Source organism: Coregonus clupeaformis, chromosome 2 (assembly GCF_020615455.1).
Source record: "Coregonus clupeaformis isolate EN_2021a chromosome 2, ASM2061545v1, whole genome shotgun sequence".
Classification (NCBI taxonomy): domain Eukaryota; kingdom Metazoa; phylum Chordata; class Actinopteri; order Salmoniformes; family Salmonidae; genus Coregonus; species Coregonus clupeaformis.
In genome coordinates, this window is record NC_059193.1 from 8,903,108 (window position 1) to 8,909,585 (window position 6,478).

General features: G+C 48.2%; 1 protein-coding gene across 1 annotated transcript in view; it reads right to left on the minus strand.

Moving 5' to 3' along the window:
* st3gal5 (ST3 beta-galactoside alpha-2,3-sialyltransferase 5) overlaps positions 1-6,259 on the minus strand; it is a 32,546-nt gene extending 26,287 nt beyond the window's left edge. Inside the window, exon 1 of the mRNA XM_041903649.1 lies at positions 5,962-6,259. The gene's annotated coding sequence lies outside the window, so the exon portion shown is untranslated. The remainder of the gene's footprint in view (positions 1-5,961) is intronic.
* Between the last annotated feature and the right edge of the window lie 219 nt (positions 6,260-6,478).

Consider the following 6,478-nt stretch of genomic DNA (forward strand, 5'->3'; position numbering starts at 1 on the left):
ACACTCAGTACGGCTGAAGAGTTGATCCGCCTCGAGCGTCAGGCGGAGAGCCTGCGGGAGGATGTGGACGCTTTACAGGGGGATGATGACGCCGCCAATGCCCTTTCTCTCCACGCTGGAGGCGAGTTGGAGTTGGGTGACAGTGCTTCAGTGTTCCAAGCACATCAGGGATCGACCCAGTCCGCAGCGCCATCTGTAGCTGGGAAAACCGCTACGGAGGCACCCCTGGTGGTGATGGAAGCAACATGAGAGCTTTTAGCGATATCAAGTGGCGCAGTGGTCTAAGGCGCCGCATCGCAGTGCTAACTGTGCCACTAGAGATCCTGGTTCGAATCCAGGCTCTGTCGCAGCCGGCCGCGACCGGGAGACTCATGGGCGGCGCACAATTGGCCCGGCGTCGTCCAGGGTAGGGGAGGGAATGGCCGGCAGGGATGTAGCTCAGTTGATAGAGCATGGTGTTTGCAACGCCAGGGTTGTGGGTTCGATTCCCACGGGGGGCCAGTATAAAAATAAAAAAATGTATTCACTAACTGTAAGTCGCTCTGGATAAGAGCGTCTGCTAAATGACTAAAATGTAAAAAAAAAAAATGTAAGAAGCACCATCTGAGCAGCTGCTTATCCCCATCTTCCCCAAGTTCGCTTTGGCTCTCCACGAATAATGGAGCATGATTGAAGGACTTCACGCCGCCATCTCTGGCTGGCACAGTCAAAACTGCCACCGCCAGCTCAAAAAACATTATTGGAGCTCCCCTTCAGGCCAGGTTCCACCTTTGGGCCAGGGGTCAACAACATCATAGAGCAGACAACAAAACTATTTAAAGACAGAGACTTTTCAGGAGCTCTTGGCAATTGCGCATCCTACAGTTGCCCCTCAGAGGAACTGGAAGACAGGGCAGAACGTCTCGAGGGCGCTCCAGCAACATCTTGGCCCCCCTCCTCCCCTGCCGAGACAGCATTGGCAGGGGAGGAACCGACGTTTCACACCCCGACAGCGGAAGGACAGGCGTTGTGACCACCCTTACAAGCAGCAGCACGCGGGCTAAGGATGGGCCCCGGCATTCCTCCTGAGGTGCTGGCGGTCGGCTTCGGCCGTCTCCCCCAGACCCAAAGGGCAACCTGGGAGAGGCAGGTGGAGTCTCCCTAGGTACTGGACACAGTCCTGGGGGGATACAAACACCAGTTCCGATGCCGACCTACAGGGGCATTTGGGTCACCTCGGTGGTAGATGGGGTGAGTAAGGAGGCGCTTCGGCTGGAGATAGCCTCGCTCCAGAACGGCTAGGTGGGTTCTACTCCAGAGTGGGTTTTACTCCACGTATTTCATAGTTCCAAAAAAGGACGGCAGCTTTCGGCCGATCCTGTACCTGCGCAGCCTCAACAAATGTTTAAAGGAGCTCAAGTTCAAGATGCTCTCGCCAGCGCGGGTGTGGCAGGCAATCTCGAGTGGCCAATGGTTCACCAAGCTCAACCTGAAGGATGCGTACTTCCACGCTCCTCTTCATCGAGATCATTGGAAGTACCTTCGGTTTGCCTTCGAAGGAGTGGCTTACGAATTGAAAGTCCTCCCGTTTGGCCTCTCACTGGCGCCGCGTACATTCACAAAGTGCAATGGACACAGTCCTAGCACCTATCATGTCCCAGGGCATTCTAGTGCTGAACTACCTGGACGACTGGCTAGTGTGTGCTCAATTAAGAGAGCAAGCCACAGCAGACACAATGATAATCTTGAAACACATTCAAGACCTGGACCTCACCCTAAACAGGGAGATGAGCAACCTGACTCCCTCACAGACGGGGATGTTGATCGACTCAACTCTTATGAGAGCACATCTCCCTCAGGTGAGATTGGGGAAGATACAGGCCTACCTCGACTGTTTCCGGCTTGGACGAGTCATGTCCTTATTAGAGTGCCAGAAGTTACTCGGCCTACTCACGTCGGCTTCTCTGTTGATTCCGCTGGGCCTTCTTCACCTCAGGCCACTCCAGCGATGGTTCAACTCTCACCATCTACACCTGAGATGACACACAACGGTGACGAATGAATGTTGAAATAGCACTCTCACACCTTCCTGTTGGAGGGAGTCACACTGAATAAGAGTCCACCACAGGGAGCTAGTGTGCACAGATCAGACAACACCACGGTAGTGGAGTATATCATTCACCAGGTGGGACTGAGATCACGGCACCTCCACGAAATGGCTCGGGAGCTCTTGCTGTGGGCTCAAACCCTCTTAGCGTCACTGTGGGCAGTGCATATTCCCGGGGTCCTGAACTGGGTAGCGGACATGCTTTCGAGAGAGGGCCCGCCGGAGGGGGACTGCAGTTGTGGGAAAGGTTCGGGAGAGCGCAGGTGGACCTGTTTGCATCTCAGGAGAACACTCATTGCCCCAGCTGGTTCTCAATGTCGGACCCTCCAGGCCCTCTGGGTCTGGACTCCCTCGCTCACGATTGGCCGGCAAAGACACTTTATGCATTCCCAAAATTTTCTGATCACAGCTACGCCAGGACAGGGTCAGCTTGATGGGCCACCGGCTTCTACCGATAGCCCCATACTGGCCGAGTCGGCCATGGTTCAGCCTCCTGTTTTCCCTCCTCTCTGGGACCCCATGGCCCTACCTGCTCTCTCAGGTTCGGGGGACACTGTGGCATCCAGATCTGCACCGCCTCCAGCTTTGGGCTTGGCCCCTGAGAGGCGTAAATGGGTCTAGGCATTCAGGACAATGTGGTGAACACGTTGCAGAATCCCAGGGCTTCCTCCACCAACGCGTCATATCAAATACGGTGGGGCATATTCTGTACTTGGTGTCGGGGTCATAATGTTGCCTCAAAGTTGCTAGCTTTTGCTACAGCCTATATCAATGAGTTTTAGCATCTAGCTAACAACTGCTGCATCCAAAATAGTTATTTTGCAAAGATCACAACCAAATATAATCTTAGCAACTGTTCAAGCGAGAATCAAAACATCATTGTAAGCATAAGAGAATCCAAAAAAGTTATTTTGATTAGAAGTAATAAAAGCCTAGATTTAAGTTATGGTGAATGGGCGCAGATGGCGATGGCTTTCTTACTGCCGCCAACAGTAGCGCGCATCTGTGTGTGACGTTAGTGTGGCATGTACTGGAAAAGGGTCTATATAAACTTGGCAAAAAAAGAAACGTCCCTTTTTCAGTACCCTGTCTTTCAAAGATAATTCGTAAAAATCCAAATAACTTCACAGATTTTCATTGTAAAGGGTTTAAACACTGTTTCCCATGCTTGTTCAATGAACCATACACAATTAATGAACATGCACCTGTGGAACGGTTGTTAAGACACTAACAGCTTACAGACGGTAGGCAATTAAAGTCACAGTTATGAAAACTTAGGACACTAAAGAGGCCTTTCTACTGACTCTGAAAAACACCAAAAGAAAGATGCCCAGGGTCATCACCTGCTCATCTGCGTGAACGTGCCTTAGGCATGCTGCAAGGAGGCATGAGGACTGCAGATGTGGCCAGGGCAATAAATTGCAATGTCCGTACCGTGAGACACCTAAGACAGCACTACAGGGAGACAGGACAGACAGCTGATCGTCCTCGCAGTGGCAGACCACGTGTAACAACACCTGCACAGGATCGGTACATCCGAACATCACACCTGCAGGACAGGCACAGGATGGCAACAACAACTGCCCGAGTTACACCAGGAACGCACAATCCCTCCATCAGTGCTCAGACTGTCCGCAATAGGCTGAGAGAGGCTGGACTGAGGGCTTGTAGGCCTGTTGTAAGGCAGGTCCTCACCAGACATCAACGGCAACAACGTCGCCTATGGGCACAAACCCACTGTCGCTGGACCAGACAGGACTGGCAAAAAGTGCTCTTCACTGACGAGTCGCGGTTTTGTCTCACCAGGGGTGATGGTCGGATTCGCGTTTATCGTTGAAGGAATGAGCGTTACACCGAGGCCTGTATTCTGAAGCGGGATCGATTTGGAGGTGGAGGGTCCGTCATGGTCTGGGGCGGTGTGTCACAGCATCATCGGACTGAGCTTGTTGTCATTGCAGGAAATCTCAACGATGTGCGTTACAGGGAAGACATCCTCCTCCCTCATGTGGTACCCTTCCTGCAGGCTCATCCTGACAGGACCCTCCAGCATGACAATGCCACCTGCCATACTGCTCGTTCTGTGCGTGATTTCCTGCAAGACAGGAATGTAAGTATTCTGCCATGGCCAGCGAAGAGGCCGGATCTCAATCCCATTGAGCACATCTGGGACCTGTTGGATCGGTGGGTGAGGGCTAGGGCCATTCCCCCCAGAAATGTCCGGGAACTTGTAGGTGCCTTGGTGGAAGAGTGGGGTAACATCTCAAAGCAAGAACGGGCAAATCTGGTGCAGTCCATGAGGAGGAGATGCACTGCAGTACTTAATGCAGCTGGTGGCCACACTAGATACTGACTGTTACTTTTGACCCCCCCCACCCCTCCCCCCTTTTGTTCAGGGAAACATTATTCAATTTCTGTTAGTCACATGTCTGTGGAACTTGTTCAGTTTATGTCTCAGTTGTTGAATCTTGTTATGTTCATACAAATATTTTACACATGTTAAGTTTGCTGAAAATAAACGCAGTTGACAGTGACAGGACGTTAATTTTTTTGCTGAGTTTAGATGACATTGATTTTAGCATTGGTAAATGCGAATGACGCTCAAATTGGCGTAGTCTCGTAGTGAGGAGCCTATAAAACGTTGCTAGCTTCATATACATATTTTTGGGAATTCTGAAATGTATTGGAATAAATGACCAAACTTTAAAACAAGTTAGCCAGCTATGGGTAACTGTAGCTAGCTAGGTTAGCTTGCTAGGCACATTCATAGCTTTCGGTTGGTTGTTTTTAAACTTAAAGACTTCCACCAAGGATGTTGCTTCTCCGATCATCACTCTCCCTCGGGTAAGGGACATTTGAGGTAAACTCGGATGTGACGATGTCAAACGTCATTCAAGAGCTGAGAGCTGAGGGCTGAGGGCTCTACTTTGCGTTTGGACTGTAACGGATGTAAAGTAGGGTCAAGTGCTTTCAAGACAACTGGGAACTTGGAGAAGAAAAAAAACATAAACATCACTGACGTTATCTCGGAAAATCGGAGCTCTAGAAAGATAACGGAGGTACCGACTAACCATTTCAAGTTGGATGACCATTCAAAACGAGTTCCCAGTTGTTTTGAACGCAACATAAACTACAACATACGATTATGAAAACAAGAGTTTATGCGTTTTTAGACGTTAAAGGTTTTTAAAAAGTAGAATTTGTATTATTTTTTTAAGAACTGATTTTCTAAATCGTTTGACAACCCATGTTTACATTTACATTTTAGTCATTTAGCAGACGCTCTTATCCAGAGCTACTTACAGTTAGTGAGTGCATACATTTTTTTTTCTAATTTATTTTCATACTGGTCCCCCGTGGGAAATGAACCCACAACCCTGGCGTTGCAAACGCCATGCTCTACCAACTGAGCTACACGGGACTGTATGCTTTTTACTGATAGCAAACTCAACCGTTTAGCTATAGTTTCCAGTGATGAAGTAGACATATTGTCTCATGGTATGGTGGGGTATGCAAAATAAGTCAACTTTGAGAACCTTTAGCTATCTCCTGAATGTTTTGGCACGTAGGTCCAAAAAGTCACCTTCTGACCACTTCTTCCATGTGAATGGGATGATGTCAAAAAGCAATTGAATTCAAATGGATTTACCCTATGGCTTGACAGTTGGCTAGCTACTAAAGCCCATAGCTAGATAGCTAACGTTAACTCCCTAAAGATCTGTCTGGGAAGATCACGTATTTAACCGTACATATGAAATCGAAAAAAGTCCAAAGTCCGAGGTAATTTGTTATTTTGACACAAACTAACGGTAACGCGCTAACGTTAGCTAGCTAGCGAACGTTGGATGCTTATTTAGCTAGCTACTGTAACGACTTACCCATCAGCGGACGTTAAAAGCAGTCATCTTGACAGTATAATGAATGTTAACGTTATCTGACTATATTTTCTTTGATGTAGCTAGCTAGCCAGCTACAGTAACGTTGATATCATGAGGGACGTGGTTGTTACCATAGCCACAAAGTCATAATTATGACTAAACCCCTTCTGTTTCTACAATTTCTCTTCTTAAAATCTGAATTTGAACCTAAGCCTAACCGTAAAATTTAGACAAAAAACAATTTTGGTTTTCATTCATTTTTACGATAGCGAATATACTTTGTGGCTGTGGTAACTAGTGACAACCAAGGGAAATCGTACTAATCTGAAGAAATAACCAATGAGAGGCGAGGTGATTCATCATTGCTTCCGGTATGTGACCGTGACCTATCCTTCAAATTAAAAGACCACCCAGAGCTTCTTATTATACCTCAGTGACCCAGAGTGGATGGTCAGTGGATGTACTTGCTTTCATATAATTACATATAATATAATCTCTGTGTTCTATTTGGCCCACC